Below are 17,628 nucleotides of genomic sequence, written 5' to 3'. Positions count from 1 at the left end.
TCAAAGTCTCTACCTCGGTGGGAGACAAGATGGGTAACTCCATAGTCGTGCCTTTCTCTCGTTCTAGGCGCGAAATCTCTTCTTGGTACTGAGAAAGTGCAGTTCCCTGCTCTGCGAGGACACTTTCAAGTTGTGATGCCTCGACTACCAACTGATCTCGCTCTCGCGCCAATGCATCTAGACACCCTTGGACAGAAGTTAACGAAGCCTCCGTGACTTGATAATCTCCTGAAACAGCTTGCTGAAATGACCGGACTTGAGCCAGTGATGAGTCTATCATTGTTAGCTGATGAGCTCTAACATCTGGACTCAACTTCTCCAAGGAAATAGCACGCAAGGAAGAATATTCAGTCGAGACGGCCATAAGTTCGGCAATCTTGATCTTCAAGGAGGAGGAATCAACGTTAAGGTTGTCAATCACCGAAACAAACTTCGACAAATCCTCATTAAGCAACGGGAGGTCTTCCAGTGGACACTTAGAAATCCTCGCCTCAATATGGCCCCTGATCTCTATTGCCGCACCAAGACTTATGCGATGGATGAGTCGCTCAGTACCGCTAAGATTCGGTTCTCTCAAAGAGATCTCAGAGCTAGCTGGCAAAGACGTTGGACGCATGACGGGTTCTTGCATACCTCCACCTACACGTGGCAAACTCGGGAAGTTCGGCGGATTTGGAACAAGCTCTGCACCAGGCGGATCCCCGATATCCCCGTCTGTAGGTAGGTCGCCTGCAAATAGCATCTCCGTATAGGAATAAACATCAGCAGTTGCCAAATCAAAATGACGGGAAGGCCCAACCTAAAGAAGACAAAGAAAGATGTTAGAAATAAAAGCTAAAACGACAAAAGCAGAAGAAATCATGAGAGAAAATAAAGTATATACATCTCTCTCAAATGGCGCACGGTCGTCGAATTGAGGAGTTCTAAACACTTCTTTCTTCTTGTGACGAAAATTGACATCACTGTTAGCCTGAGCATCCTCAAGTGGTCGCTTGTTTAAAACTTGTTGACGCTGCTGCAAAATGAATCCTTCTTCGTGCGAGTCATCTTCATCCCCTGCCTCTTCAGAAGCATCCGGATGTCGAGGAGACAAGCATGGACGTTGAGAAGTTAAAGCTACAGGTCTATCTTGTAAGGGAGCCGCACTCGCGCAATCAAGAGGTACCAGTCGCATAGAAACCATAGGACAATCCTCTCTCGACATATCCTCGCTTAAGTGAGAAGAATTGGCGCCACTCGCCGTCCCCGAGTTCTTATAATGTGTCTTTGACCACCAACGTGCGTAAACACGAGCCACTGGATTACTCCTGAACTCATCCTTGGCCGGCAGCGTGATAACAGCATTTGTGCATGAACGGGTACAAGACTCCCAATGCATGTACACGGCTTGAAGGGACGTCGATTGGTTCTCTTCCTTCAACTTGCCTGGCACGTTTTGGACAAAATCAAATTGCCTGCTGAAACGGTGGGGACTATATGATTGGACAATGCATCGGTCTTTTTACCGCAGAGAAACAAACCCCGAGCGAAGACTTATAAGATAAGACAAGTCTGAGAAGCGGAGATGCGAATTGTCTACGATGCCCCGCCGCACCGAGCCAACTCTCGCTAAGGGGTCCATCCTCAAAACTGCACAACTTTTAAATAGCGCTCGCGCTTGCAAATCGTCAAGGCTCTTCGTGGAGAGCACACCAGAATACTTCGTCATCAAAGGCCCTAGCTTAGCTCCGGTCGATGAAGAAGGCCTTGACTTATCCAGAGTCGACAGAGAAAAATGAGTGCCAAAATATTCACCCAACCAACCATACACATAGTGGTAAGGAAGCACCGCAGCACGATCTTCAGTGCTTGCCGAGTCAGAAACCATGCTCAAGCCATTGTAAATGTTGGCTAAGACCGGAATAGCGAGGCTAAAAGACTCACCTGCAGCCATCCTGCTAGCAACTTTGAAAACTCCAGGACGAACTAAGTTGACGTCGCCTGCGGGGAAAACAAATTTACAAAGCCAACAAGCTAAGAAAGCAGCCAGGTAAGACTCCTTCATATGCTCTGGTGCTATGCCAAGATCCTCAAATGCTCTCAACTCGTCAGAAGAGCGACACCTGGTTGCGCCAATAACACCGGACGGGTCTGAGTCGCCCTTTGGCCTAGTGGTCTTGTTACGACCAATTTTCTTCAAAGGCTTCTTATACCTCATGGCCTCCCAGTACCAGAATCGGATCCATGAGGAAATCCTCACGCCTAATTTACCTCGAGCATCCTGGAAAAGCCTGTGATACGCCCAAAACAAATAACGGCAACTTGCAGACAATCCTCGGTTATTGCAAAGAGAAAGGTCCTCTGCGCTGGGAATGACCTCGTCGTAAAACTTGCCTTGGATCGGCAAACCTCCTATCCTGTGAAGATCCCAAAGTGAAATTGACATCTCCCCTTGCGCTGTGTGAAGTGTGTTGGTGGCCGAACACCAACACTCTAAGAACGCACGAATAACGGAAGGATGGCGGTCGTAACTAAACAAAGACGCATACACAGCGTGGTAAAGGTCCACCTTAGTAAGCACATCCTTAGATCGGCTTAAGACATCTTCGAGCCACTCCCAATAAAACTCATAAAAAACGGCCTCTCCAGCAGTAGACAGGGTACCATTCCAAGCCTTAGCTCCAATGCGGATGTGATCACCAAGAAGCTTAAATGAGGCCGAATGATTGTCACCAGCATGGTGCGACGGATTCAAGATAAGAATCTTCGAGATGCGCACCTTCTTCTTCGTATCTGTTTGGACAGAATCTACCACATCCCAAGATACTTCGGAAGACCACGACTTAATATGCATGGAGTTATCTTTCGCGGGAAGAGTAAGCGCTTTAGGACCAGTCAGTGGCTCTTAAAGCTTCAACGTCGTTCCTCTGTCTTGCGAGTCACCTGCCTGCGCAAGAATGGTAAGGGTGCTGCCCTTAAAGCACTTAAAAAATACCATGACCTCAAAAAAAAAAAAAAATGAATCAGCAGCAGCACGGAAAAGGGGGTAGCTACGAGACAATCCTTCCAAGCGGCAACAAGAGGCGCGTCGACGTCACCACCAAGGAAAGTTATGACCAAAAGGCATTACACAGCATAAACTCGCTGCAGTCTCTTGCACAGCACCACACGGCAGCGCACCATCGAAAAAAAAAATTGTGATCAAAAGACACTACACAGCGAAACCCCGTTGCAATCTCTTGCGCAAACCCTAGGCAGCAGAAGGCACAAATATGCTCACGCCCTGCGCACTCCAAATACCACGCCTCTGAAAGCTTCGTAATTAAAGATCCCTAGCATTACGACAAAGAAATCCATCAGTGAAGGTGCGCACATTATAAGAAATTTTATATATGTGCAGACCGGGACAAACAAATATGTATATATATATATATATGCATGGAGACGGCGGGACAAAGAAACAAATGTATATATATATATATGCATACAGAGTGACGGGACAAACCTTGGCAAGTACCGATTACTTGCTATATATATATATGCATGCAGCAGGACAAACAAACAAATATATGTATATATGCGTGCGGATGACAAGTGATGGGACAAGCAAACAAACATATATATATGTATATGCATGCAGAAGACGCCACAAAGGAATAAATGTATATATATATATATATATATATATATGCATGCGGATGACAAGTGATGGGACAAGCAAACAAACATATATATATATATATGCATGTAGAAGACGCCACAAAGGAATAAAAGTACATATATATATATATGTATGCGGATGACAAGACAAACAAAGCTAATAAAATATATATATGCATGTGGATGACAAGACAAACAAGCAAATAAAAAAAAATATATATATATATATGCATGCAGACGACGGGACAAGCAATTACCTGCCATATATATATGCATGCAGACGCAAGGTCACGGGACGAACAAATAAAATATATATATATATATATATGCATGCAGATGCAAGGTCACACTTCCAGGATTAAGGAACTGGAAAAGGTTGTGGAACAAAAGAAGCTAGATTTGGAGAACCTTGAAACTTCCCGCGGGAAGGTTATGAAAAGGCTTTCCGTCACTGTCAATAAGTTTGATGAGCTACATCAGCTATCTGCAAGCCTCCTTGCTGAGGTGGAAAAGCTTCAATCACAGTTGCAAGAACGGGATGATGAGATATCCTTCTTGAGGCAAGAGGTCACTAGGTGCACGAATGATGTTCTTGCCGCATCACAAACCAGCAACAAGAGAAATGCGGAAGAGATCCATGAGTTACTAACATGGCTGGATATGAATATTGCTCAAGTCCGAGTGCTCTAATTCCTACAGCCTTTGCGCCAGGAACAGCTTCAGTAAGAAACCCACTGCCAAAGAGGCTCTTTGGGAGAACAAGCAAGAAATGACCCCTGCTACTAGAGGGATGGAAAAGGAAATCAGAGCACTGCAGTTAGAAGAAAAGAAGTTTGTCACTAAGATAAAAAGAACTACATAAGGTGAAGAAGCTGCACCACTCTCCGCCAGGTTGAAACTTTCCGCAGCAAAAGTTGTCCTTACCATGCTCCACTGGCTACCCCTCGTACGTCGGCATCATTTCATCGTCGGTCCTCCAGCTGCCTGAAGACCCGCTGTACTCGGCGGCTACAAATGCAAGGATGGCAGGCAGAGCGATAGTGTGCAGCAAACGGTGCAACAAGGACGTAAGGTGGTGCGGCAACCAGCAAGGATGACAAAGGCAGTGCAGCAAGGATGGTGGCTGTGCAATGGCTTGGCAGTAACAGTAAAAGGCAGCGAGCATGCAGCGGCTGCGCAATTGGCCGTGAAATGGTTGCGTAGTTGTGGTGTTCAGAGAAGCAAGCGAACCTGCACAAATATGAAGCAGCAAGGATCGAATACCTGCCTAAAAGCCTTGCAGGAAGGCTTACTTATACATACATGCAGCAGCAAAAGAAAAAAAAAAAAAAAAAAAACGCTTTTGTTAAAGCTGGGAAAATCTTTAACGCCCATGTTTGCCGTGAATGATTATACACACATGCAGCAGCAAAAGAAAAAGCTTTTGTTAAAGCTGGGAAAAGCTTTAACGCCCATGTTCACCGTGTTTTGTTAAAGCCGGGAAAACCTGTAACGCCCATATTTGCCTGACACTGCAAGCCGCGTATTTGGGGAGAGAAAAAGGACATACAGCTTTAGCTGTATGTTTGAGATTGAATAATCACCACGTAGGTTATCTTCCCACCACCTCCACTACATACATTTTCAAGTCATGCGTCCATTTTCTCCTATCCGTTCATATTTTCTGAGTTGTCAGACAAAGGGAGATCGGATATCACTCAAAATGCTCAAAATCTGGAGAAAAGCAAAGACAGAGGTGCAAAGCAAAAGTGAAAAAAAAAAAATATATATATATATATATTAATAATAAAATAAATAAAAATAATAATAATAATAAAAATAAATGTACATATAGGCGCTAAGTGAAATAAAGCTCGTTTTTTATTAATGTCTTCGATAAATTACAAATATGTACATACACATAAATCAAAATAAACAAACGAGAGAGAGCCTTCACAAAGGTTGCTCAGGCGGAGCCTCAGCGGTCGGCGGGGCCACAGAAGGAAGAGGTATCGGAGGTTGATCATTCGGAGCTTCACTATGCGGTACAGCCCCAGAAGACGAAGGCAAATGTTGTTGGAACAAGCCCACAAACCTCCGATGATCAAGTAAAATCTGACCATCAGATTCCTGCATCTGGTCAATTTTCCTCTTCATGTTTGTGGCATAGTTGTGTGCGAGCTTGTGCAACTGTTTATTCTCATGCTTAAGCCCTCTAATCTCCTGTTTGAGACTCATCACTTCAGCCGCCAACGATTCAACTTGACGGGTTCGAGCAAATAGGCGTTGGGCCATGTTGGACACAGAACCCGCACACTGCACACTAAGAGCCAGAGACTCCTTAACAGCCAACTCATCAGACCGCCTGGAAAGTAGTCTGTTATCTTTGGGAGTGACAAGGTTCCGGGCCACCACCGCAGCGGTCATATCATTCTTCATCACCGAATCCCCAACGGTAAGAGGACCAGTAGGGGATATGAATGATAGGCGCCATATGTTGTCGGGAGAAGGCGGGACTGCCTCTTCACCAAGGTTCAAATCAAAACGACGGTCGGAGGGTCCAGACATTTTCAAAGGTGTTGAAGAATGAAGAGGTCAGACAGATCAAGATCTTAGAAGTGCAAGAAGGGAGTTTCTACAAGCGAAAATTCAAGTGTGCTTTGAAACGAACTGCCTGCCTCTATAAAAATCAGCACTCAACGGGATTTCAGAGATCGAATAGGCGAGCTCAGAATTCGAAAAGGCCAATTCAAAAATCGAAGAGGCAAGCTCAGATATCGAGGAGACGCCAGTCTTTTCCAGACACGTCAGTACCCATCACACGCAAACTCAGCTTTGCGGAAATCACAGGTAATTTGTCGAAGCGCCGATCCCAGTTATCGAAGAAGCGCCAGTCTTCTTCAGCCGCGTCAACACCTGTCACATGCACACTCAACTTGGCAGAAATTACGGACAGTTTGTCGAAGATTTCTGATAAAGAAGAAAGCACGTGAAGCCATACTGATCAATCACGCGTTGGTTGCTGACACGAGTGAAAGAACAGTACCTCTACAGGTATTAAGGAACTCCCTATAACTGTCCACCTTCACCCTCCATAGCAAGGCAGACATACAGAACCTTTCTTCATCTCCGAGAATGCCTTCCCAACGAAGCCTCTCGAGTCACTCAGTGTTCCTTATTCCTTGGGGTGCCTCAGCAAACAAATGACACCAAAGCAAAAGTATCTCATATCACCAGGGTAGAAAGCAAAAGTATCTCATATCATGCGTTCTCCCTGTACTTTCCTTTGTCCTTGTTCTTACCTACAAAGACAAGGATAAGGAAAACAATATGCCGGAACCTCCACTCAAACTCGGGTAAAGAACCGACTGCTTGGAGCCCTTCCCTGATTGCCTACCTAGCACTGCTATCGAGTACTCGTCTCCCACTGCTGCTGTACTTCCAAAGAAGCTGCCACATCTGCCTGAACAACAGATAAGGCAAGTGAAAATGATACCTTGCAGCACGTGGAGACAACGTGCAGAAGAAACAAGCAGAGAAGAATGCAGCCTACACAGCCAACTCAGCAGAAGGAGTCTGAGATGAGGAACTCGAGAAGATGCCACATCTGCCTGAGGAACAGATAAAGGAAATGAAAATGATACCTTGAAGCATGTGGAGACAAGAGCAACCAAGCACGTGCTGATTCATCCGCTACTTCGTTAAAATCAAAAGTATCTCATATCATCAAGGTGCAATCACTCTGGACGGTGGACTCGTTTTGACCCTCAAATTCTTGGGTCGACTTGCTAGGCGTCGTGGGCTGCATGTGCCGTTTCACCACCCTTGAGTCAAACCCTTAAAGATCAAGTCCCCTACTGGAAGAATAGCCCATCAATCTTGAAGATCATACCGTTGACCAAACTGCTCAGGTGTGAATAAGCCGTCACCTTCACCTCGTGCCTGCTTGTCATGTGTTCAAGTCAACCTTCAAGAATCAAACCTCAACGGCCTTTGAAGAAGTTTCCAGCCAAATTCAAGATCAAGCCTCGACGGCTCTTGAGGAAATCACAAGTCCGATTCAAGATCAAGTGTCTACCATTCTTGAATCAAAACCTAGTTCAAGAATAAGCTGTGGAAAATCAACAATTGGAGGAACCCAGAAAATCCTCCAACCCAGTTCAAGATCAAAGGTGTGGAAAGTCAACAAGTGCAACAAAATACGTGCCAGTTCATCCACTACCAAAGCCAAGGATCATTTGCAACATGAAACTCCTTGTGGTCCAATTTCAACCTTCAAGATCAAGCCCCGATGGCCCTTGAAGAAATCTCAAACAAAGTCCAAGAACAAGCCTCAACGGCCCTTGAAGAAATCTCCAGCCCAATTCAAGATCAAGCCTCAACGGCCCCTGGATCGACATCTACAGTAAGGGACTTCAAAACGCATCTCCTACACTTGACAAACACATGTATACAACGCGCTTTGAAGTGGGGGCATTTGTAGACATCGAAATTTCGGTAAATAAATGTTGACCGATAAATCAAAGTTTCAACGCTCATGTATTACATAAATTTTACACGTAGCGTGTGTCTAAACAAAAAATCGAAATAAGTTGGAAAAGTCATCAAACAGGACACGTGTCAACACTTGGCAGAAACGACTTATTTCATCTGGGATATTATATTCAAAATTAGGCCTTGGAAAATTCTATAAATACAAGCCCATTTCATTCATTTTGGGGGAGGAATTCATATTACACCTTGAAACTCTGAAGCTCTGAAGCTCCGAAGCTCTCAAGCAAATCCCGAAGGATCAAGAAAGCCCTTTTCGTTCTTCATCAAACCCTCCTTCAAAATCAAGCCCCGACGGCCCTTGAAGAAAGTGTTCTTCGTTCTTCGTTCTTCGTTCATCATTCTTCCAAGATCAAGCCCCGAGGGCCCCTTGGATCAACAGTCATCCACCTTCAAGATCAAGCCCCGACGGCCCTTGAAGAAAGTGTTCTTCGTTCTTCGTTCATCGTTCTTCTAAGATCAAGCCCCGACGGCCCCTTGGATCAACAACATCAACAAATCCACACGTCCAACAGTTCTTCAAGATCAAGCCCAAAAGCCCTTGGAGATCCATTCATCATTGTTCTTCAAAGATCAAGTCCATGATGAGGTTATTCCTTCCTAGTGCTACAAACATGTTGAGTATAAGAACACAAGTAAGGGTGTCGAATCCACAGGGACTAATTAGACCTATATAACCACTTGTTTTGCAAGAACCCTAACAGAAAGTAGAACTAAACAATTTAGGCAGTTTTGAGGTTGTAACTTGAAATACACGGAAATGAAATGAATACAAGTAAATGAATCACAAGTAATGTAATGAGGTAGAACCAAGGGAGTTGAGGTTAGGGATTGTAACAATATGGAGAAGGCTAGGGATTCGATTTCACCTTTTCTAATCAATTCCATATTGTTAATTCAGATTATGCTCATCAATCTATCTATTTCTTGAGTTTGTTTCACTTAGATATGATCATCCATATGATGTGTGGTTTTGATCAAATATTCCTAGTCATGAACCTAATTGTGATGTGCAACTTTGGTTCCTAAACAAGAATGTATTAAGCATAAGAAACTTTCACAAAACCAAAGGAAACACTTGGCATGATGTTTGCCAAACATTCCCTTCAATCATTCCCATATCTGCCAAGGTTATGCATGATGTGTGCTCTAAGATTGGCTAAACAACTTATGGTTAATTCAAATGGTGATCAAGCATTAAAGTCAACACACAAAGTCACAATTAAATTAGAGAATGAAACAAGAAATAGAATGATAAACTGAGCATTCCAAATTAACTACATGGCAATCTTTCTAGGCTACATCGAATCCCTATAGAGAGATTAGTTACACTTCATGTTTACAAAGATTTGACATATAAATATAACACATGAGTGTACATAAAATTGAGAAGAAAAACCCCTTGAAGCAAAACTGGAATCGAAGATCACTTGAGAATGGCCTTCGGTGCTAGCTCTCCAAGTGTGGTGTAACTCCTCCAAGAATGATGTATAAATGAAGGTGGTACGGTTGTGGTGAAATGGCTGGTGTAATATGGTGAAGAGGATGGACAGAAAATGGAGAGTTTGTGTGTAAGAAGAATAGAATGAATGTGTAAGGAATGTCGAATCTGGAGTGGGATAGATAGAATGTAGGTTATGGAATGTAGTGTATATAATGGAATGTAGAGTTGGTGTCCAATTGAAGATGGAATTCCGAGAGTTTCAGATTTCTTGAAGGAGCTCACTTAAAGGGAATGGATGGAATAGCTTTTGGATTCAGATCCAAGATTGGATCTTAACAATTGTAAAATATGGAGTGCTAGTGTGTGTAATGATGGGGTAATTCCTTTCTGAAATGGATAGTGCACGGCATGGGGTTGAATGGGCAAGCATGTGGTTATTTAAATGGAGGAGCATGTGAAATCTGCAAGGACAGGCTGTCAAGGATTAACAATGCACGGCATGGGTGAATTAGTGGGTGAAATGTGGCTGAATGGTGTAACTAATGGGGGTGAATGTTCTAGGTGAAGAAAGGGGGTTGAAAGGGTAACCAAATGCATGGCAAGGTGTGTTAAACCTCCCAATCTGAATCCAATGCATGTGCCATGCATAAAATCACCCAATCTGGCCGAATTGCACCCTTTGTCAATTCCTGAAATTCTAGCAACCAACTTGTCCTCAATTCTTCACTTGGACTTCAAGTTAACTCACAAGATGTTCTCCATGCTTGAACTAGCTCTCGGTCACAAAATGTGGTGTTTTTGCTTCATTGCCTTCCAATTGATCCTAAAACAAACTTAACTACACACTAACACCAAATAATGTAAAATGCAACAAGTTTGATCAAAAACATCACAAAGACACAAAATATGAATGCTATAAATGCATATGAAATGTGAACTAACAAATACCCCCAAACCTGGTTTTTGCTAGTCCACGAGCAAACTTAGAATTAAAACACACAAAACACTAACATCTAACAAACACTAACAACTAACTACACCACTTTCGCTGGCCAAACGATTGCACTGAGCATGTGCAACAAGCCTTTGAACCCCTAGGTGTCCCTAGTTGGAGGAGTTGTGTCTCCTGAGGGTTTACAAAGATGACACCCTCAAACATCTACAAAATCTGCACACAATTTGGTTAAACATGCTTTAAACAAACTAATCAAAACCCATGAAACTTTGTTTTACACTCAAACTCAAAAGCCTTGCCATTCAAAAGAATCATATCAATTGTAATGTATAAAGATATTTCACCATGTCTTACAACTTCAAGGTCACCATACCCAAATGCTTAAGAATGAATTCGCCTCAACTCTATTCCTCACGGTTTTCACTCAAGTTCTCACTCAGATCCTAAGGTTTAGTCTCTCCACTAACATATGTGAGTGAAGTTATGTAAAGGAAATCAAAATTCTCACATATGAACTTGAAATGAAAGCACAATTCTGAGTAGATCTCATGAAATGAATCAAATGCTAAGAATATAGATAACACACACACTTACCATCACTCATGAATACATCCTCAATGATCAACTAGGTCTTTCTCAAGATTGTAATGTAAGGCTTAGGTTATAGGTTATGAAAGAAGTGATATGGAATACTAGAGCTTGGGGCATACCAAAGTGTCCTTGAGGTCCATGCTTTTTACTTGAATTTATCTTCTTTCTTCTTGATTTTTGGTGTCCAAGCCCTATGTCTTATAATAAGGAGATTTGGAATTTGTTTTCACTTGATTCTCTTCTCTTTTTTTTTTCTTTTCTTTTCTTTTCTTTAAGTCTCCCAAATTTTTTTAGAACCACACTTCACATAGGTGCCTTTGGTACACGCCACAATCTTGCTCTATCAATCAATTTACCTTTGGACTTCATCACATTGGCATTCCCCAAGCTATAAGGTACGGCTTGTATTGAGCTAGGATGGGGTTAGAGTATGGTGTGGGTGATGAAAGGATTAGGCAAAAGTGCTTGGCTGCAGAGAGGGTGAATGGGGCACACAAAGGGATAGGATTTAGCCTTTAGAAGTTAAAACATGCATAGCCTAACATCATCTCATTGATTTCATTCATGAATGGTACTAAACACCTGGTATCTACAAAGGAGAGTAATTCTTAGCATTCAAACAAAATAGTAGCAATGAGATCATTTAAAGTGAAGTTTGCAAGAAAAAGATAGGAGTAGAAACACTTTAAACCCTCTCAAAGAAGCAATTTAGGCTCAAAATAACTCACTAGGGTAGTCTCCACTATTCTTCTTGGTGAATTTGAGTATGGTACCTCTATCATCATATCACAAGTGTTACAACTTTATACATGCCAACAAGATACAAAACTCTTTCATAGTGACCCCCAAAGTTTGTTTGCAAACATAGCCTTCATATACATTCGTATTAGTAAGCAAAAACAAATTTAACCAACACAAACACAAACAAACACTAAAACATGCTTTTCAACACTAAAACAAACCTTTCACACTCAAACAAACAACTTAACCAAAACCATCACAAAAACAAACTTTCCATCCATAATACCCCCAAACCTAACTTAAACATTGTCCTCAATGTTTACATTTGAATGTAGTGCAAGTAGGCAAAAAAAAAAAAAATATGGCATGGAAACAACATAATCACAACATAAGGAAAGAACACAAACCACACTAGGTTGCCTCCTAGTAAGCGCTTCATTTAATGTCTAGGCAAGACATGGCAGCTTGTTCATGGTGTTGTAAACTCAAGAAAATCCACAACTTGATACATTAGCTCATCCTCCACATTGTCCAAGTATGGTTTCAATCTCTGCCCATTGACTTTAAAGGAGGTGCCATTCTTCATGCTCTCAATCTCCACAGCTCCGTGTGGAAATGTTTGCACCACCTTGAATGGTCCAACCCACCTAGACTTCAATTTTCCTGGAAAAAGTCTCAAACGTGAGTCATACAAAAGTACTTTCATACCTTGGTGAAACTCCTTCCTCATGATGGCCTTGTCATGATAGAGCTTAGTCCTTTCCTTGTAGATTTTGGCATTCTCATATGCCTCATTTCTAAGCTCTTCCAACTCATTAAGTTGGGGCTTTCTTGCTACTCCCGCATCCTTGTAATCAAAATTGAACTTCTTGATGGCCCAATATGCACGGTGTTCAAGCTCCATTGGCAAATGACAAGCTTTCCCAAACACAAGTCGATATGGACTCATGCCAATGGGAGTCTTGTATGCTGTCCTATATGCCCAAAGTGCATCATTCAACCTCAAAGACCAATCCTTCCTTGTAGGGCTCACGGTTTTCATCAAAATGTTCTTGATCTCCCTATTGCTTATCTCCACTTGTCCTGAGGTTTGAGGATGGTACGGGGTTGACACTTTGTGGTTGATGTTGTACTTCTTCATCAAGGATTCAAAGGGTTTGTTGCAGAAATGGCTACCACCATCACTAATAATAGCTCTTGGTGTTCCAAACCTACAAAAAATATCATTTTTAAGAAAGTTCAACACAGCCTTATGATCATTAGTTCTTGTAGCAATGGCTTCAACCCATTTAGATACATAATCTACAGCTACTAAAATGTACAAGTAACCAAAAGAGGATGGGAATGGTCCCATGAAGTCGATTCCCCAAACATCAAAGAGTTCTACCACCAAAATGTTGTTCAAAGGCATCTCATTCCTTCGGCTTATGTTCCCCATTTTCTGGCACCTATCACACTTAGAACAAAAATCAAAAGCATCTTTGAATAAAGTAGGCCAAAAGAAACCAGATTGTAAAACTTTTAGGGATGTCTTTTTGGCACCAAAATGTCCTCCACATGCCAATGTATGGCTAAATGTTAGAATGCTTTGGTGTTCACTTTCTGGGACACATCTCCTAATGATTTGGTCAGGACAATACTTAAACAAGTATGGTTCATCCCAAATGTAATGTTTTACCATAGCAAGGAACTTCTTTCTTTCCTGAAACGAAATGTCATCTCTCAATACACCACAAGCAAGGTAATTGACAAAATCAGCATACCATGGTTCTTTTTCTTGAACAACAAAGAGTTGTTCATCTGGAAATGATTCATTTAGAGGCAAGGGTGGTCCAACTCCATGGTTCTCATCAAGCCTAGACAAATGGTCAGCCACAACATTGTCACTTCCCTTCTTATCTAGGATTTCCAAATCAAACTCTTGTAATAAGAGTATCCATCTAATTAGGCGCGGTTTAGCATCCTTCTTTGTCATCAAATACCTAAGGGCTGCATGATCAGAAAACACAATAACTTTAGATCCCACAAGATATGACCTAAACTTTTCTAAAGCAAAGACAATAGCAAGCAACTCCTTTTCAGTTGTGGAGTAGTTGAGTTGAGCATCATTGAGAGTCCGGCTTGCATAATAGATCACATGTGGGAGTTTGTTAACCCTTTGTCCTAAAACTGCACCAATAGCATAATCAGAGGCATCACACATCAATTCAAAAGGTAGGGACCAATCTGGTGCCATAATGATAGGAGCCGAGGTTAGTTCATGTTTCAAAGTATGGAATGCATCCATACAAGCTTTATCAAAGTGAAACACAACATCTTTAGCTAACAAATTGCATAATGGCCGAGTTATCATTGAAAAGTTCTTAATGAAACGTCTATAAAAGCCTGCATGCCCTAAGAAACTTCTCACTCCCTTCACGGTTGTGGGAGCTGCCATGTTGTTAATGATGTCAATTTTGGCTTTGTCTACCTCCATTCCTTTGCTAGAGATCACATGTCCCAAAACAATGCCTTGTTTCACCATGAATTGGCATTTCTCCCAATTGAGAACCAAATTTGTTTCCTGACATCTTTGAAGCACTAAGGAGAGATGGTTAAGACATTCATCAAAAGAGGAACCAAACACTGAAAAATCATCCATGAATACCTCAATGAACCTTTCCACCATGTCAGAAAAGATTGCCAACATACATCTTTGGAATGTGGCCGGGGCATTGCAAAGTCCAAAGGGCATTCTCCTATATGCAAAGGTGCCAAATGGGCATGTGAATGTAGTCTTCTCTTGATCCTCCGGGGCAATTGCAATTTGGTTGTAACCTGAGTAACCATCAAGAAAACAATAATGTGAGTAACCTGCCAATCTCTCAAGCATTTGATCTATGAAAGGCATGGGAAAGTAATCTTTTCTAGTGTTAGAATTCAACTTCCTGTAATCGGTGCAAACTCTCCAACTAGCCGTGGGTCTTGTGGGCACAAGTTCTTGGTTTTCATTTCTCATTACTGAGATTCCCACCTTCTTTGGTACCACTTGAATGGCACTCACCCATTTGCTATCAGAAATAGGATATATGATCCCCACATCTAACAACTTCAATACTTCATCCCTCACAACTTCTTTCATGTGTGGATTGAGCCTTCTTTGTGGCTCACGGGTTGTCTTTGCTCCATCCTCTAAAAGGATCCTATGCATGCACCTAGTAGGGCTTATTCCCTTGATATCTGCAATAGACCAACCAATAGCAGATTTGGACTCTTTTAACACCCTAAGTAGTTTATCTTCTTCATTAGGAGTGAGGTCCGAGGCTATGATAACTGGAAGAGTTTCAAATTCAGCTAGATATGCATATTTTAGATGTGGTGGAAGTGGTTTAAGTTCAAGTTTAGGTGCCTTAACAATGGAAGGGATTAAATGTGACCTTGATGGTTCTAATGACTCTACAAGAGGTGAAACATTTAAAGGATATGGTGCTAATGCTTCCAAGGCAGCAACCACTTCCATGAATGCATCTTCATCATCAAACTCATCTTGAGATTGAGTCAAAACAGTTTGTAATGGCTCATTAGATTGTGCCTGCAAGAACTTAGAGAAAACAAGTGAATCAAGCACATCAATGGCATAGCAATCAAGGGATGAAGAAGGTTGAGAAAGAGACTCAAACACTTTGAATTGGACAGTTTCTCCTAGCACGGACATAGTGAGGAGTCCATTTTGCACATCAATGATGGTCTTGGCCGTGGCCATGAATGGTCTTCCAAGCAAAATAGGCAACTCTCTATCATGTATAGGTGCTTCCTCCATGTCCAACACTACAAAATCTGCAGGCAATATGAGTTTATCAATTTGAACTAGAATGTCCTCAACTATACCTCTTGGATACTTCACGGATCTGTCCGCAAGTTGTAATGAAATGGTTGTGGATTTCAATTCCCCCAAACCTAGTTGAAGGTACACGGAGTATGGCATTAAATTGATGCTAGCACCCAAATCAAGCATGGCCTTCTCCACTTTCTTGTCCCCATTGGTGATGTTGATAGAGAAACTCCCCGGATCTTTGAGCTTTGGTGGAAGTTTCCTTTGTAACACCGCACTTACATTCTCCGACACTACTACTTTCTCATGGGGTCCATACTTCCTTTTGTAATTGTTTAACTCTTTGAAGAACTTCCCATAAGCCGGCATGTTCCTAATGACATCAAGCAAGGGTAAGTTAACATTCACCTTACTTAGAATATCAAAAATTTCCTTAAATGACTTATCATGCTTGCTCTCAGCAAGTCTTCCAGGGAATGGTATTGGTGGAGTGTAAGGCTTCTCGGCCTTGTGAAGATTTGGTGCTTCATTTGAGGAAGAAGCATGGCTTGGTTCCTCATTTGGTTTCTCATTTCCACCTACATTCACATGATCAAATTCATTAGTAACTTCATTTCCAACTCTATTATCAATAACCTTACCATTTCTGAGTGTAGTGATTGCTTTGGCTTGCTCTTGGTTCCTTTGAAGTATCACGGGTTGGCTTGGAAATTTGCCAACCTCTCTTTGGTTCAAGGCATCTGCAATCTGCCCGAGTTGTGTCTCCATTTTGGTTAGGGCAGCAGAATGTTGTTGGAAGGTGCTATTTGTGGCTTGTTGGAATTGCAAGGTGTTTTGAGCCAAACACTTAACCGTATCTTCAAGTGTAGAGGCAGGTTTTGGTTGGAAGTTTTGGTAGTTGTTGTTGTTCTTCCATGAAAAGTTGGGATGATCTCTCCACCCCGGATTATATGTGTTTGAAAATGCATCATTCCTTGGCCTTTGATTGTAAGAATTCATGAGGTTCACTTGTTCTTGGACAAACTCGGGATAGGCCTCCCTAGATGGACATTGATGAGTAGGGTGGCTTGGTATGTTGCAAATGGCACACACCTCATTTGGTTTTGGCACCAAGTTGAGCACGGATTCAAGCTTTCTTTCTAGGTTAGCTACCTGCAAAGAAAGATCATGATTAGCATTTGTTTCATACACTCCAAGTTTCTTACCTCTTACATCTTTGTGTTGAGCATTAGATCCCAACATCTCATAGATGTTGTATGACTCTTGAGCATTCTTTTTCTTCAATGCTCCACCTGCGGCATTATCCACGGTTGATTGACAAGTTTGGGTTAGTCCATCATAAAAAATTTGCATTTGTAAGTGAAGAGGTAACCCATGGTGTGGACATTGCAACAAGAGTCCTTTAAAACGTTCCCAACACTCATTGAAGGGTTCTCCATCATCTTGTTTGAAATTGAAGATTTGTCCCCTTAATGTGGCTGTCTTTTGAGTGGAAAAGAACTTCTCCAAGAACTTCTTAGCCACGGCATCCCATGTGGTGAGTGAACCCGGAGCTAGAGTCATCAACCAACTCTTGGCCTTGTCTTTCAAAGTGTAAGGAAACACTCTCATCCTCAAATTGGCTTCACTTACTCCCTGCAAAGGTAAACCACTCACAACATTGTAAAACTCTTTAACATGAGCTAACGGATCTTCATTAGGTATGCCATAAAAAGAAGGAAGCATATGAAAATGTGAAGATTTAAGATCATAGTTTCTAGCTTCCGTGGACAACAAGATGCATGAAGGAGAGTTTGGTATGATTGGTTGAGCAAAGTCCTCCAAGGCTCTAAGTTCATCTTGGTTGGCAGCCATCTCGTCTCTTTCCCAATGAATGTGCTCAGAAGTTGCACTTGTGGAACTAGATGAAGTTCCTTC

At 42.1% G+C, this 17,628-nt stretch overlaps 1 non-coding gene across 1 annotated transcript; it reads left to right on the top strand.

Moving 5' to 3' along the window:
• Positions 1–17,080: 17,080 nt before the first annotated feature.
• On the top strand, positions 17,081–17,191 carry LOC114823399 (small nucleolar RNA R71). The gene has a single exon (XR_003771473.1). It is a non-coding gene; the product is annotated as a small nucleolar RNA R71 (small nucleolar RNA).
• The last annotated feature ends 437 nt before the right edge of the window (positions 17,192–17,628 follow it).

Source organism: Malus domestica, chromosome 04 (genome assembly GCF_042453785.1).
Source record: "Malus domestica chromosome 04, GDT2T_hap1".
NCBI classification, from domain to species: Eukaryota; Viridiplantae; Streptophyta; class Magnoliopsida; order Rosales; family Rosaceae; genus Malus; species Malus domestica.
The sequence above is the reverse complement of the archived record's forward strand: the minus strand, read 5'-3'. Positions and strand labels throughout refer to the sequence as shown.